The sequence below is a fragment of the Sus scrofa genome, chromosome 17, assembly GCF_054392235.1.
Source record: "Sus scrofa isolate SSC_HxYL_T2T_F1_AM1 chromosome 17, Sscrofa_HxYL_maternal_Yorkshire_Landrace_v2.0, whole genome shotgun sequence".
In the NCBI taxonomy this organism is placed as follows: domain Eukaryota; kingdom Metazoa; phylum Chordata; class Mammalia; order Artiodactyla; family Suidae; genus Sus; species Sus scrofa.
The window spans coordinates 27,380,027-27,397,702 of NC_139399.1; the positions used below are offsets into that span (position 1 = coordinate 27,380,027).

The window sequence follows — 17,676 nt, forward strand, 5'->3', positions numbered from 1 at the left end:
TGTTCAGGAAGAATGAATTGAGTTTTAATTGTTAAAATGCAGAGGCAGGTAAAGCTTTATGTCACTGTGTGGTCAGATTATTAACAGTGGTGCTGTCATCAGCAACATTACTGTGTCTGAGCCATGTGTGTGCAGGCCTGTTAGTGACTCAGGGTGATATCACTGGTGTAGGCCAGGGGGGGTACTGGCAAAGACAAAGACAGAATCCAGTAGGGAAAGGTCCAAAGAAAGTTAGCTTTTGAGTCAACATTTATATCTACAAGATCTAAACTGGGGAAAGCACAGAGTGTCTCCACAGCCAAAGCCAAACAAATAGATTTTTTTTTTTTATGAAAGTAACATCCTTATGACCTAAATGGGTGTCTATGCAAATTTTAAATGGAGAACCACAAATTCAATGAACTAAAATAGTATCACATCACCCAACATATTTTCAGAAGTCAATCTTTGGGTGAAATGATTTCTGGGTTTCTTCACCAGGTATGGTTTTGGAGTGTGATGTTTTTCATCAGGCATGTCTTTGTCTATTACTTTCTTTGTGGGCTTTTGACTAGAACAGGGAGAGACATTACTCAGAATGAGGACAGAGACTGAGACTGTCTGTTTCCAGGAACAAAACTTTATTTTAAATGTCTACTTTGCTCCAGCGTTCTTATCTTGTTTTGTTTTGTCTTGTTTGTGTGAATGTGTGTTTGCATGTAACTACACAATGAAAAAAATCTTCAGATGTTTATCATCAGATTATATGGACTTACAAATTTAGAAAGAGTTACAGATTCCTCAAGGCATGAAGGTGTCTTACAAAAGGATGGGTTGTAAATGCATGTTTATTTATTTTTTCCAAGCACAAATGTAATACTTAATGTTCATTGCCAACAATTAAAGCGTTACAAAAATATTTAACAAAAATACCAGTGATAACTTCTGTTAATAATTGACAGAATACTCCAACATTTTTTTCTGTGGATTTATATACACATAATAATACTGTTACAATTTAGGGGTGCAGCCTTTTAAATGAAATTGAATCAGAATGTACATACCACAAAAGAATGGGGTATAAACAATGGACTTGCTTTTCGGATGTCTAAAACTGCTATGGACAGCTCATTCCTTTCAGAACTGGAGCATTTAGACAACTTCAGATCATTGTTTCTCATTCAAAAAAGTCACATTTTATAGACAAAAGTAACTTTATTACATTTATGTAAGTTGATTACATATAGAAAAGAGCTCATTGAATAGCTATTTTACCATAATTACTTTATTTGTATTTGTTTGGCTTTTTACAATACATATTTATATAAGATGACAATGCATTTAGCCAGAATAAAATAATTCAGTTAATTTTGAATACTACTTCCCACATGTTTAAATGGAAAAGAATGAAAATGTTTTACTGCAAAATAAGAGAGAGTTCATCTTACTGGTACTGGAATCTGATATGAAGAAAAGAAAAAATGTTAATTTAACCTATATGTAGGATTTCCTCTGTATTAAATGACTTATCTCTATATCTTTTCAGCCCTATCATCATATCAAGTGTTAATTTTCCCCTAATTTTTTATCTAAATGAAGTTTTTAAAATGTATTCTGATGCTAGCATGATATAATACTGAAGGCTGAATTATAAATCAAGAGACCAGCAGCCATTATGGAGAACAGTATGGAAGTTCCTTAAAAAAACTAAAAATAGAGTTACCATATGATCCAGCAATCTTACTCTGGGTCATATACCCAGAAAACACAAAAATTCTAGTTAGAAAAGATCCATGAACCCCAAAGTTCATAGCAGCACTATTTACGATAGCCAAGATATAGAAGCAACCTCATCAACAGATAAATTGATAAATAATCTGTGATCTATATATGATTATTATATATATATATATTACTCAGCCATAAAATGCAATATTACTCAGCCATAAAAAAGAATGAATAATATCATTTATAGCAATTTAGATGGACTAGAGATTATCATACTAAGTGAAATAAGTCAGACAGAGAAGGACAAATATGATATCATTGATTTGTGGAACCTAAAAAATGATACAAATAAACATATTTATAAACAGAAACAGACTCACAGACATAGAATATAATCTTTTGGTTACCAAAAGAGAAGGATGGGGAGGGACAAATTAGGGGTGTAGGATTAACAGATACACACTGCTAAATATAAAATAGACAAAGAAGGACCTGCTATGTAGCACAGGGAACCATATTCACCATCTTGCAATAACCTATAAGGGAAAACAATCTGAAAAAAAAAAAGAATTGTAAATATATTTGAATCACTTTGCTGTACACCTGAAACTAACAACATTGTAAATCAATACACTTAAAAAAAAAAAAAAGAGAGAGAGAGAGACCAGCACAAGGGCTCTAACTTGGCCATGGATTTGCTATGTGGTTTCAGGTCTAATCAGGTGATCTTCTGAGGTGTCCATTAACCTGTGCTGGAGGAATCTACAGAGGATTGAACATAACAGTGTCTAAGTCTCCTCTTGGTGTCTATCTACATTAAGTAAAAGCCTGTAGTCACTCTTGGTGTGCCTTTTACTTTGGCCATCAGAAGTTTGCCCTAGACTTTCCTCGGGACAGTACTATGTTAAAGAAAGATATTATTCTAGATTCTCCTTCCCCAGAGTCAAGCTGTTTTCATAATCACTTGGATCTGGGAATGAAGAGCTTTCCCCACAGGGGCATATGTTTTCTATTTGGAAAACAGTTCTGGGAAGGCCATTCTAATCAGGCTTGTGCACCTTCCTTTGAACTTGATGGCTCAGTAAACAAAACAATACCTCCAAACTATTCCAAACACCAGCATGAGCTGCCATCCTTGATAAGTTAGTGTGTGAATCTCTCTTTCCTTGTTGCTTTTATTGGAAGTGACATATCGTATTTCTGCAAGAAATTAAATCTGACCCACATGGAGCTCTTTTACACAGAAAATTCGAGAACATGGGTTATTGGCAGATGTAAGGTAAATAAAGAACCTTTGATGGTGTTTGGGTGCTATGAAGCGCATTCACTGCCACAGACCAGCAGTGACTACATCGTTCACAAGTGGTAAGGCTGCAATAAAGTTGTGCCATTCCTCCAAAAGTTGTGGTATTGAAATTTATACTAATCATCCTACTGCCAGTTGTATTTGTGTCTACATATCTATCTAATTGTGCTAACTTTTATGGACTATTTTACTCCTTCCCATTCCTTTTTTCTGTTACTATGGAAAGGATTGGCTTATTAGTTTGGGTAGAGGAAGAAATGATGACAGTCAATCTTCAAGTCTGAAATATGTTCTCAGGTCTGGAAAAGTGGGTTGTGAAAGAATTTTGAGCTCAATTGATTATATGTAGCAGTTTAAGTTAAACTATACTAATCTGAATCTCATGAATTGGTAGAATATGAGCTTGAAGACAAGTTAGTTCTTTATGGGGCAACAGACTTATTTACCCCGGCAATGAAAATATGACTAGTTGTATTTTGTTCAAAACTTGATAATGCAATGATATTACAAGTTGAAGCATTACTTCATTTTGGATCTTCAGTATTTGATTATGAGCTGTCCTCAAATTTCTTATTTACATTTCCCGCTCACTTGTATGTGACATTCATTCATCAGGAAATTAATGAGGGCCTACTATGTGCCAGACACTTTGTCAGATGTTAGGGTATAACTATAGCTCTGAACTGACTGGAATTCTGGGAGTTATAACAGTTATATTGGTTTCCAAATAATAATTAACTTCTGAGGTTATTTGTGAAGGCCATTCTGATGACTTCAGAATGAATGAATTCAGAATGATGACTCTGAATTTTTGGCAAACATAGGTCCATCCCATGTTTTGAGAGTTGAGTGAGGTCCCCTGGAATGTTCTAGGAACCCAATCTCGGTATTTGCTAATGAATCTGGCAGTTAGTTCTCTTCATGAGTCTTAAGAGCCATGAGGTTGAAGTCTTTTCACCTATGATGAAAGAAGAGGCAACTTTGAGGGAACAAAGAAAAACCAACAATAAATTTTCCTACTCACAGTTATGCAGTTTTTCCTAAAAGAACAAGTGGAAGATCTAGGTGAAATCAGATTTGTGGTCCATAGGAGATTCTTGGATCCTGTAGAGAGGTAATCAGGAGACCGGAAACATCATGCTTCACAGAAAGTTAGGCCAAATTCTTATAAGCCTAAAAAAATTCATTTACAAACTTATTTTCTGTTTTTCCTTGTGCACATTTTGATGAGTGGTATACCTCTGGACAGGTATTCACTTCCCCTTAATTTTAAAATTTACTGGCATGAAGTTGTCATAGCCTGTTTTTTTTTTTTTTTTTTTTTAAATGTCTTAGGATCTTTAGTGATTCCTTTTCATTACTGATGTTAACTATTTGTTGTTCAAATGTAATTCTTTGCCTCTTTTTCCTTCCCTCTCTCTGACCCTTTCGGGTGCTCTCTCTCTCTCCATCAGTATCACCAGGAGGATATTTTATTATTCTTTTTGAAGAGTCACCATTTAGCTTTGTATGTCAATTGTTTTAATCAGTTTCTATTTTTATGCTAATTACTTCCCTTTTCTATTTCCTTTGTATTCACTATGTTGTTCATTTTTCTAACTTCTTGACAGGGACACTTAGATGATTGACTTCTAGCTATTCTTCTTTTCTAATATATACATTTTTAATGCTATACATGTCCCTTTATAAGCACAATTTTAGTTATATTTTATAAGTTCTGATATGTCATATTTTCATTTAGTTCAAAATATTTTCTAATTTTCATGTTTTCTTTTTGACCCTCTGGGTTATTTAGAGATGTTTTGTTCTATTTAATTTCAAAATAGAGATTTTCTGTTTATCTTTTTTTATGGTCTCTAGCTTAGTTCCACTGTGTTTAGAGTACATCCTTTATATTATTTCAAGGATTTTGAAATTCAGTGAGATTTTCTCTATAGCACAAAATATTATGACTTTGGAAATGTCCATAAATATTTGAGAAAGATGCAATTTCTGAAGTTTGCAGGAGCAATGGTCTAATAGCCTGAGGTCAGGTTTGCTAATTATATTGCATGTCTGCTCTCTACTTTCTAATTTTTTGGTGTATTTATTAATTAAGACTTTTTATTACAAACTTCTGCCACTTATATCAAATGCTATTTCTACATCTATTGAAATGTTTTCTTTCTCCTTTTTTCCATTAATGTGGTAAATAATTTATATATAAATTTTTATATATAAAATTATATAAAAATATATAATTATTTCAAAAAATCAAAATAATTATATATTGATCTTTCAGATGTTAAATGAACTTTATATTTTAGTATTGATGAATTGTCTTTTTTAAAATTTGTTTAATAGTATTGTGTGCCTTTTAAATTTATGGCTTGATGTCTTTTGTCACTTAGGAAAAACTCCTAACTATTATCTTTCAAATATTGTTCGGTCACATTCTCTCTCTCTTTTCCTCTTGGGATTCCAAATACCTGTATGTTTGTTAGAAACTTTCAATATCTCCCATATGATTTTTACATTCTTTCCTGTACTTTTCATTAATATTTCCTTTCAAATGTTAGTGTGTGTATTTCTTCCTGATCTCTGTTCAGTTTCATTCATTCACTCCTCAACTTTTTACAAATGTTTTTAAAAATCATTCACTGTGTTCTTAATATTTGTTATTGCATTTTTAAAGTTCTGTACTTTTCATTTTATCTTAAAAACAATTTGTTTTATTACAAACTTCTTCCTATCTTAAAAAATTTCTTGAATATTTCACTAATACTTAATTTCATATTCGGTATCTTCATATTCAAGACATCTTGAGGGTCTGTTTCTATTATCTATTTCCTCTCACTTTTTCATCATTTTTTATGCCCTCTTTGGTATACTAGTTAAAGATTTTTTAATATAAGATATTGTATTTCATAAATTTTAGAGGTGTTTTGGAGCTCTGGCTGATTTCTATCTTTCTCCAGAGAGGATTTCTCTTTGTTTCTGGTAGACAGCGAAATTGGTCACTGACAATCCTATATCACTTTAATCCCTTTGGGAATTAAGATGATTTAAATATGGGTTCAGCCTCCATGAGGTTTGGGCTACTTCCAGTTCACCTTTCTTCCTTATGTGTGGTCTTCAAGGTACCAACCAAAGACTGAGTGTTTACCAAGGATCTTCTTCCTTGGTGTGCAGTGTACTCCAGTTTCTGTCCTTCTAACAATGCAAACCTAGCAAAATCTCTGATGAGCCTTTCAGCTTCTCTTCTTCCACTTTCAAAATGAGCAAAAGCCTTGAGGGGAAACATGGAAACCAAATAGCCGGATCATGTCTCCGGATTTTCCTCTGTTTTGTGGATTGTGTACCCTCCAAATTTTCACTACCTCAGAAGCCCTCCAGTGCCTTTAAGTAGATTTGAAACCATTTTCTTCAGCTCTTCCTGTTGTTTTTGGGAAAGCAGAGATGGGCCAAAACTACTTAATCCACTTTTGCCTGGAGCTAAATCGAAAACTGAAGTCTTAATTCAATGTACCTATTCTCTCACTCCTAGTCTGCTCTATTCTAGGAAATACACACAATTCCTCAAGCCTGAAATATAGAAATCACCCTTCATTTGTCACTTTCTCATATATCTCACATCCAATTCATGAGTATAATCTACCAATCCTCCTTCCTGAATGTTCTTTTGAAATTCTCTGACTTCACTGCTAAAACCAGATCCAAGTCATCTTTCTCTCTCATCTACGTCATCAAAATTACCTTTATTTTGGTGTCTTACTGCTTGCTATTCATTCTTTACAAGGAAGCATACATTATCTTCCAGTAAGTGACCTCCTCCTCTTTAATGTAAATGACCTTAGATCAGTTTGAATTTAGAACAAAATCCATTCCCATAGCTGCCAATATCTGTCATGATCTGGCCTCTGACTGTTATCCAGTCTCTTCTCACATCCATCTTCTCCTTTAAGCTACATGTCGGATACAATGGCCTTTTACATTTTCTTAAATGATATTTCTTAACACATAATTTCTTTCCTTACAGTTTCTCAAACACAGTTATTCCTCCCCCTTTCCCCACCCACAGACCATCACAGGGTCTTTGCATAAGCCGTTTCACCCTCCACTCCATGCTCTGTGAGCTGAGTCATTTTCATCCTTTGAGCATCACTTAACCATCACCTTAGTGAGGTTGCCCACATTATGTGATATGGATAATATGCCATAAAAATATAGAAGAAAGGCAAATGAAAGTGAAGAAATAAGCAGTGAATGGTTGGGGGAATAACAATTGGAACATAAAATGAATGTACCTCCAGGGATGATGCCGAGCCTTGGATGGTAACCAGGAAGACCAATAATGGAAAACACACTTGGAGAGGTGGTATGTTATGAAGAAACTTGGGAGGTAAGCAGAAGAATTTAAACTTGACATATAGTACAAGCAAAAGAGGAGAAAGGGAAGAGTGATGGGATGAAAGCGTGGGTTTAAGATGATTAGGCTGCCAGTAGTGTGTAGGTGGCCTAGAGGTTAGCAGGAGTCAGTAAGGTCAGCTTAGAGGCTGCTCTTGTAATCCAGGTGTGAGGTGATGAGGGGCTGGATGAGGGTAGCAGCAGTCAAGATGGGGAAGGTTTGGATTTCAAAGGACAATTTGGCAGGACATGTTGACTGATGGGATATAGGGAATTAAGAGGACAAAGTTGTCAAAGATGTCCCCAAGGTTTTATGCCTGAAAAAACTAGGAGGTGGGGAAGTGAGAGGGAGAGCTAATAAATTCACTATATTTACCTGTTGATTTAAAGATATAAACAAATTGGAGTTCCCATTGTGGCTCAGAGGGTTAAGAACCTGACACAGTGTCCTTGAGGATGCAGGTTTGATCCCTGGCCTTGCTCTGTGGGTTAAGGATCCAGCATTGCCACAAGCTGCGTCATAGGTCACAGGTGTGGCATGGATCACGCACTGCTATGGCTGAGGCATAGGGCAGCAGCTGCAACTCTGACTCAACCTCTAGCCTGGGTTGCTGCCGGTGTGACCATAAAAAGAAATAAAGATAGAAAGAAGTTATTCAAGAAAAGAATTGCCCCAGAAGAAGGAGACAATGAGGTTATTTTGTCTTCAAAGGAAAGGATAAACCTAGGGGTGCGGTCAGAGACCCCAGGGGTTCAGAAGCAATGAAATGCCTCTCAGAGGGCCTCACTTCCATTCAAAGAATCAGCAGCCAGACAGGCTGAAACCACAGTGTCTGGTCTTTGAAAGTGGGTTGTGAGGCCGAACAATCTCACGGTGCTCATCTGTTTCTTAACTTCCCTTTTTCTGAGAAGATAGCAGACTTTGCTGACCATGACAGAGATAAGGGGAGGTCAGATTTGGAATCCTCTTGCTACGGTTTTGTAACATATTGGGGCTATAAAGCCCTCTGTGTGTTTTTGCCCCAAGTCCTTTTCTTATTTTTTAGACCCATATGTATTTTGGAGTCAATTTAATCCATATGTTTCTGATTAATTTATGCTTAGCTCATCAAAATGTTGTTTTAAGAAGAAAAGCTTATAAAAAAACAGAGTCATGCTTCACCAGCCACTGATGAAATCAACTCCAGAAGACTGTAGCTTAGTCAGAAAATCAGCCGAGCTAGGGGTCCAATGGGCTCCAAAATGTGGAAACTCATTGTTATGACCCCAGAGAAACCAAGTATGTTAAACACGTGGCTGAAAAAAAAAATCTTAATTTTTAGTTTCTTTACAGGTGTTTGTCTTTGATTTCTAGATATATTGATTTGTTCTTTGGATTAATTATTTTATTCTTTTGATTTGGTTTCCTGAGTTGTTCAGCCAGCTTCCAGTTTGCTATTCATACAGCCAGCCGAGTATGGAGGAGGCTGGGAGATGAGTCTATTCTAAAATGGTAAGTCTGGGAGTTCCCATTGTGGCTCAGTGGTAACCAAGCCAGCTAGTATCCATGAGGATGCGGATTTGATCCCTGGCCTTGCTCAGTGGGTTAAGGAGCCAGTATTGCCATGAGCTGTGGTGTAGGTTGCAGAGGTGGTTGGGATCTGCTATTGCTGTGGCTGTGGTATAGGGTCGCAGCTACAGCTCCAGTTGAACCCCTAGCCTAGGAACTTCGTATGCATGGTTGTGACCCTTAAAAAAAAAAAAAGATATGTCTGTTTTCCTGGTGAATATATGTAACTATGTTTTTGTCCATTGAAAGGCATCCCTGCAATACAAGCCATAGAAGTTTAGTAGAAAATCTATATATTTTGTCTACTTCAGTAACAAAGGTGGAATTATGAGTGTGTCTCTGTCATCCTTCAGATTTAGAAACAAAATGTTTTTAAAACAAATTCATTGTTCGAGATTACCTGCATCTCAGAAAAGTCCTAAAAAAATAAATATTGACTGCATTCCAGAATTAGAATTGACATCATTTTTCTAGTACCAGAACATTTGCAGGGAAATCATAAATAAGCTTCAACAAAATGCAATCTAATCAACTTCATTTGAACATCCACATACCATTACTAATAATTTAAAGTTGCCTTCTCTGTCCTCTTTGCAAATATAATTTCATCTGCTTGCTCCCTCAGTGTTGGTTTGAGCCTTATCTTTCTTGTTTTACTCCGGGCACACTTTTTGGGGGTCTCAGTCACTCCAAAGTTTGATGGTGATCTGTGAACTAAAGACATTCAATTTATATTCAGACTTCAGTTCCCTCCCTCATGTTCTAGGCAGGTGTATCCAAATACTTCCATTGAAATGTCGGGACTAAAACAATGGACACATCCCAAACACAACTCAACCTTATTTCTCAGATTCCTCTGTCTTCTCCTCTTCCTTGTCCTGTGATGTCTATTCTGGCTTATGGAACCACCATCCACCTTGGGACCCAAACTGAGGACATAGGTGTCGACCAAATTCTTCCCTCTCAGCACCTACTCAGGCACAGACCTTCTAAGGCTGCCCTTTAAATGACCTTCCCAGGTTTCTCTTTTCTCCATCTGCACCACCACTGCTAAGAGGCAAGCCTCTCCCAGTTAGTATAAGTTTTCCTAGTCTTGCTCCTCTGCAATAAATTCTTAATGCTGCCACGATCACCATTTCAAAATAAAAATATGATGTTTTGGTCAGGTGCTTCAGATCCTTAGGAATTGCTGTTTCCTACATCTGGAAATCCAAACCATCACGCATTAGTTCTAAGATACAACACAATCTTCTGATCTCCCCTTGCTTACTCCCTAAAGCTCATTTGCTTTCACTTTCATCCCCTCACATCAAATTCAGCCGTACTGGATTTCAAGTTCAAGTTCTTTGAACTCACCATTTCTTTTTTGCCCTATGCTCCTACCCCATAAGGACCCTTTTGCTTGAAATTTTCAGCTTCTACCTACACTGTTTGCCTAGATCACTCGTGCTTATCCTTTAGGTCTGGGTTTAGATGTAACTTTTTCCAGAAAACCTTCTCTTACTTCCTCTTCCCCCATATACTGTAGAAGCCTCTCTTTTTCTATCATCATATTCAGAGTACTTGATTTCATCTAAATTGTTTGTTTTAATCATAGACCCCACAAGAACAGAAGCTCTTTGAGAGAAGGGTTTTGGTCATCCTTACTTACCACTGAAACTCCAGTAGTCGTCACCTGGCACATAATAGGTTTTCAATAAATATTTGTTGAATAGATGAGTGAAGAGCTTTTTCATATCTCTGTACTTTCACACATATTATTTCTTCCATCTTGAATGCCTCTCTTTGTCCTGTTTGATCAGTGAATTCCTACCTTTGCTTTGACTATTCACAAACATCCTGCAGAACTAGTTTCTACAAGGCACACGCTGGGAAAGGCTGATGTGGTACCTCTCTCTCCTTTGACACAACCCAACACTGAAACCTAGAAAAGTAAAGTGACTTAGTGAAGAACAGACAGCTGTCTATAAAGAGGAACCAGGATGCAAGGGTATTCCCAGTATGTCACACTTTTCTAGCAGATGATAACTCAGTTTCATTTGTAAAATACAAGCCCTGTCACTTTTTTTTTAAAAAAAATATAACATCAAATCACTTCTTCTTTTGCAAATTGCCAAAAGGACACATTTTGTTGGTCCACTCCTGGTTCATCCTATAACAAAAGAAAACTCAGATAGGAAGAGATGAGGACTTGTTTGCCATTGACAATGGGAGAATGAGAACATGAACAGAAGAATGAAGTGGGCTGCACTCTCTGAGTAACTTTTTCCACAGGAATGAAATGATTAGTGCTGCACATCATCAGAGTTTGGAGTCCCTCCTTGGGAATTTGGTGTTTATTTTAACCAACACTTTTTCACAAATATGTTGCTCCTCCCTAAAGATGTAAAATTTCACCATTTATTAAGCCCTCTTGGCTGAGCTGAGGATTGTAGCATTCACATTCTCACATGCAAAATATTTCCTAATCACAGCAAACGTTTCACATCTGCTCTTGGGTAACTGGCCAAAACCCAAGAAATACAGGGATTCTTAGAGGAGCTTTGTTGATCCCCAGCCAGTCTCCTTGACATTGGAGAAGAACTATAATGAAAGGGACTCCTCCTCCCCCCACCCTCTTTCTTCTCCCCAAGTATTTCTTCTTTTGGTTACTTGATGACACCCTCTGCATGGAAAGCACACTCCTCTATGCTAATATCCAGGAACTGGGCCAGAGTTCCACTTGTGTTTTTAGTTCTGTCTACTCTTTCCACACCCATTGGAAAGCCAAGAACAGATCTGTGTGACTTCCAACTCCTTTTTGGCTTCCCTGGTCTCACTTTGACCACATGGAAATTCTTTACCCCTTATAATCAAACTTAACTCTGACACTCAAATGGTGATTTACAAAGATCCAACTAATAGGGTATGCGTTTTCTTGTTCTGCTCTTGTTTATCAGTAGTGTATTCTATAATAGCCTCAACTGCATCGTCTCATTCCTTTGTGTTTTTGGCTCACCTATCAGAGCAAATGAGAAGTGATTCTTGTCTGTCTCTGGAGTGAAGAGGAATGGAGTGGTCCCAAAGATTATTCACATTGGAAATGATTTTGTGTGCTTTCATTTTGATCCAACTTCCTCTCTTTATTGGAAGCTGAAGTTCATAGTGGCTGTTGTAGTTTTGTGGGCCATTTTCATTATTATCACCTGGTTTCTAGGCATCACTTTAAGCAGCAAAGTGAGAACCTTGCTGAGAAAGTTTTAGCTGGAGGTGAAGCATTAATACAAAAGGGGAGATTTTTATATAGAATGTATTTGGTGGCAAGTGACAGAAAATATAACATAAATTGGCTGAAAACCTAACTCAGAAGGACGCTGAAAAGAATATGCATGGGCTTAGAGCTGAAAAGATCAGAAGTAGGTTGTCTTCAGGCATGACTAGGTCTAAGGTCTGACAGTGCCCTCACTAGTAGGTCTCCCACAGTTGCTTCTGTTTTCTTCTTTGTTGGCTCCATTCTCCTACAGACCCTTCCCCCATGATGGCAAGATGACTTCCAGCACCTCCATGTGTACATTTTATTCCTCTCGTAACCTCAGTGGAAAGGAAGGTGCTTCTTAGAGGTTTTTTTTTTTTAGCGAAAGTGGTGAGAATAACTTTGATTGCACTCTCTTGAGTCACATGTTTCCTGAACCAATAACAGTGGCTGTGGATGGAAAAGGCTAATGGGCCAGACCTAGATCATATGCCTTCTTTGAGTCAGAATCAGAATAAGATTGAGCTGGTTTCATACAAGATTATCAAATTCTTGTTACCATAATAAAGGGGAAATACATTTGGCAGAATAAGATAACATTTCCTTAAGGTATTCCTCTGTGGTTCTACTGAGACATGTGCCCAATTATTATTTTTTTTAAATGAACAAACCTTACAGGAGGGAAAAAAGAATTTAAAACATCCCAACCCTCTTATACAACTGTTGTAATCAAAGACAAATCTGATCACTTCTCTAGGATACCAGGGCAGACCCAGAGACCCCTGGAGAGGAGACACTTACCAGAAGCTGATCACCACTTGGCAATGAGGTGACTGTGTTCACAGGTGGGTTTGGCGGGAGTGGAGTCATGTCTGTGGACAGAGATACAGTATTGCATCACCTGTGAGAACAAAGCAGAATAACAACCAGCCGATTTCAAAGGAAAACCACCTTTATTTCCTCTATTTATTTTTAGTTGTGCAAAGGGCACACCTGGGGATTTCCAAGGGGATATGGTGAGAGCCAAGTGACTATTAATGTGTTTCCTGAGACTATGTGGAAGTAAGACGCACTGCCTGCCTCTGCCTCGGTCATCAGGAAATTTCATCCTCTTTCCTCTGCTTGGGGAAGAGAGGGTTGGAAGGAGAGGCAGGGCCTGGTAGTGGGATACCTTTGGAGTGAGTTCACCTCTTCTCTACCCTCTAGTCCTTGTATAACAGGGCAATGGTAAGAGAATGGATTGAAAGTAAAGCTGTAAGGGGCCCTGGGAAGGCACGCTGCAACGTAAGTGTGGAGGTCTTGCTGGTTGAGTCTACAGTGGGTGCCCAACTTTGTGTTCAGGTGCTGAACTAATGCCATGTCTGTGAATCTGGGGAATTTTAGCCACAGTTGGAGATGCAGCTTTTTCTCTGTTCCCTTGTTCCCTCCCAGACTCCCTGCTCCTGGAGCTTTGGGCATACTTTGGCTGTCTTTGGACTGAAGGGCAAACTCACTCCCAGGCAGCTGGAAGACATTATTTACCTTGAGTAAGAACTGTGTTGGCCATAACTACATTTGTTGAGGTTGGTAGTGGGGGAAATGTCCCCAGAGTCTCACAGGGCTGTGAAGAGATGCTGGGGAGCATAAGCCCACCTGTATTAGCATGGCATCTGTCTTTATCGCAAGGGACTTTCAATGTGGGGAGGAACCCCCAACATAGGCAGCACTTCATCCCAAAGGCTGCGTGACAATGATGGCTCACCGTGTCCTCAAATGGAATGAGGAACCGCTGGGACTCCGCCAACATACCTTCCTCTTTCCTCTGCTTCTTCCTTTGGCTGAGCCCGGGCTTGTCCCTCACTGCTTCCTTTGTTCCATTTCTTCTCTCTCATCTTCCCTCGGGCCTCTGTGTCTGGAATAAGCTCTTCCCTGGAGCCTGCCAATCCAGCAGGCTCCTTTGCTGACCTGCTCTCAAAGCTTTGTCTTTGACGATGATGAGCTGCATCTCTCCACTAAGGTCAGGGATTTGGAAAAAAGAAGGAGGTTCAGAGCAAGCGGCAAATTAAGAGACAATGAAAATAACTGCATCTTAAGCTTTGGAGTCACTCATTTGCATACTAGTTTACTATGTTATTTAAATGACTGGTTTCTTTTAATACACTTCCCCCCCTTTTTTTTTCTTTTTTTAGGGCCTTACCCACAGCATATGGAAGTTCCCAGGCTAGAGGTCGAATCGGAGTTGCATCTGCCGGCCTACACACAGCCACAGCAATGTGGGATCCAAGCTGCATCTGTGACCTACACCACAGCTCATGACAATGCCAGATCCTTTCCCCACTGAGCAAGGCCAGGGATGGAACCCACATCCTCATGGATACTAGTTAGGTTCATTACCACTGAGCCACAATGGGAATTCCCTGGCTTCTCTTAAACTAGCAACAAAATTGTCATTGTAGATTAGAATCTAAAAAGATTACATAATTTTTTTGTGTGTGTTTTATAAATGCACCAGAGTAAACAGTCCCCAAATTCCTGGCCTGCTTCTTATTCTGTATTCTCTATCTGGATTCTGAGTATAAATGACAACTCTCATATGCTCCCCAGAACAGAATATGCCTGTCATCCCACCCATCCTGCTTCCAGTGGCTCCTGGTTTTACTTAAGGTCTCTGTGCCAACCACCCAGCTTGTCCTTGCTTATTTTAGGTGAACAAGCTGATTCCTAACTGATCCAGCAAATAGCTAAAATTGCTCACATACATGTTTTTTACACAGGCATCAATACTGCCTTTCAGTGTTTGCTCATTTTGTCATTCATTTTTAGGACTGGCAAATAAGGATTTTATTCTTATGTTCATTCTACTTGGTCCTCATGGCAGGAGGTGGTATTCAGTAACACTATGAGGGCTTTTTAAACTTCCATTTCGAAATTTGTTTTTGATTTTTTCTTAGGTAGTAGACAAGTGATTTCTGTTTGGCTTTAAACAAACATTTTATTTCATTTACCCCCTTAACTTGCTCTATGTAGAGATAGAGGGAGAAACGTGGGTCATGACATGTGAAAGAAACACTTTACATGCATTATTTAAAATTCACAGGCTGGTGGAAAAGTCACTGAGACTTTGCAAAATTCACTGTGTTTTTCCTTAGGTCTCAGGCACAATTATGTGCTTCCTGAGTTTTCACATTTGAAAATGTATGGAGCTTCAGGGTTTACCCAACACTTGGAAACAAGCAAATGATTCTCAAGTGAGAGTGAAGGCTTAGTTTAACAGGTAAACACATGGAAATGAAGCTCATGCTCTTGGCAGTGTTTATGTACCTACACAGAATCCATGGAGCAGTCCCACCAGAACTGAAATAATTAATTCCTTTACTTGCGTTATTTCACAGCTTTTTTTCAAGGCTTTGCCAAGAATAAAAACTGAGAAGACTATTGATAGAGCAGGATGGAGATTTGAGGAGACCTGTGGGTAGATGTGTTTTAAAGATAGAGACACATTATGTAATGTGGATTGACTGGATGGAAGAGAAAAAGTGTCTACAGCTCAAAATGAAGTGGCAGTTATTAGGAATAGTTCATTTTTTGCTTCCCTGTGCTGGACACAACTTAAGAGTTATTTGTGAAATGGAGCAAATGTAAACCCAAGCTACACAGCAAGGGGTAAATAAATGTTCTGTGGTGCAGAGATTATTCATAATGAAATCTATAGTGGAAACACTGAGGTTTGACTCATGTAAAACCTGTCTGGACAAGGAACGATGAGGAATAACATAAGGAACACTATTTCCTTGGTGATGAGTAAAGAGCTATGTGGTTTTATGTTGTCCACAATTAAGTGTTTGGGAAACAAGGCAGGAAAAAAAAAAAAAAACGTTCACTAATTCATTCACTTGGCAAATGGGCTAACTTTGGGGAGGTTTTTGAAATGGAAACAGAGACACCCATCCAACCTGGTGTGGAAATGGAACAATGCCAAAGATGACTTGAACATCATGGGAATTGTCCCTGTTCCCTTAAATAAGGTTGTCTTTTCAGCAATCCCACTTCTAGATATATATCCAAAGACAATGAAACTGTTATCTCAAAGGGATATCTGAACTCCTCTGTTCACTGAAGCATAATTTGCAATAGCCAAGGTATGGAAACAACATGATGTATAGATAAAGGTGTTGTGAGATACACATACACACACAGTGGAATACTATTCAGCCTTAAAAAAGAAGGGAACCCTGTTAATTGCATCAACATGAACCTGAAGAGCAGTATGCTAAGTTAAATAAGTCAGACACAGAAAGGCAAATCCTGGATGATCTCACTTATACATGGAATCTAAAAAGCATAACTCAGGGAAATAGAGGAGAATGGTGGTAACCAGGGGTTGGGGGTGTGGCGGAAACAGAAGTTGGTAAAGGGTACAGACTTTCAGCTATAAGATGAGTAAAGTCTGAGGATCTAATGTAAAACCTTGTGACTATAGTGATAACACTGTGTTATAGAATGGAAATCTGCTAAAAGAGTGGAATTTAAATGTTCTCACCATAGGAGAGTAGAAAGAATAAAGCTGTGGGATGATAGGGGTTAATTAACTAGATGGGAGGATCCTTTCACAATGTATACATGTATCACATCATCCTGCTCTGCCACCACATACCTACTGTTAATCTTACTGTGCCTTAATTTTCTATCTTTATTTTACCTTCCTGGCAAAGCTGCTGGGAGGCATAATGGTGCAGCTTTAAATATCTTCCCATTTTATTGTTAATTATACCTCAGTGAAATTGGGGGGAAATTCTCTCCATATTCACGTAAGACAGTTGGATCTGGGAGGAAAGAAGGCAGGCATGAATTTGTGTGTCAGAAAACCATGTTGATTCAAGGAAGGAGGAGGAGGAGAGAAAGAGAGAAAGAAAGAGGGAGAGAAAGAGAAAGAAAGAAAAAGAAGAGAATAGAGCAATTGGTTATTACTACTTTGTATTTTAACGCTTGCACTTTCATCTTCAGAACACTTATTTTGATTTAATTTGTTCCTCCTCATCAGGACTGCAACTCTAGACAGTAATGGGGACGGGGAACAAGAGTATTAAAAAATATCCCTACAGGCATCCCTGAAAATACTACTTTGTTTATATAAATGAATGAATTAATGAATGTAAATGTCCAAGGGAAAGGCATTTATTCCACCTTCCTCTGACAAGACTCAATTTTCCCAGAGGAAAATTAGAAACACTCATAATAGGAACCCTACATCTGGGCTCCGGCTCCCATATTTTCAGAGGTAAGTTTCTTCCCTTAGCACCAGTGTGTCAGCCTGCAGCTGGCAAGCTTATCTTTGTCCTTCTGTTGCCATGCAAACCACACTGAAGTTGACCTTAGTAGTCCTAGCCTGGTGAACAGCAGTTCCAGTGAGGGTCCAGAATGGAAAAATGACCTTTCCCCTCACTGATGCACATGAGATCTGAACTAAGTACTAGGAAAATGTTCCTAGGACATTTCGTACTTATGACTTAATCCAAA

General features: G+C 38.3%; 1 long non-coding RNA gene across 3 annotated transcripts in view; it reads left to right on the forward strand.

The window, feature by feature from the left end:
• Positions 1-17,676, forward strand: part of LOC106506610 (uncharacterized) — a 421,075-nt gene that overhangs the window by 316,097 nt on the left and 87,302 nt on the right. For 2 of the 3 annotated variants that reach the window (XR_014831925.1, XR_014831926.1), the window contains 2 exons: positions 7,306-8,891; positions 12,938-13,025. The exons of the other annotated variant lie outside the window; for it this stretch is intronic. This is a non-coding gene — a long non-coding RNA (uncharacterized LOC106506610). The remainder of the gene's footprint in view (positions 1-7,305; positions 8,892-12,937; positions 13,026-17,676) is intronic. 3 annotated transcript variants of the gene reach the window in all.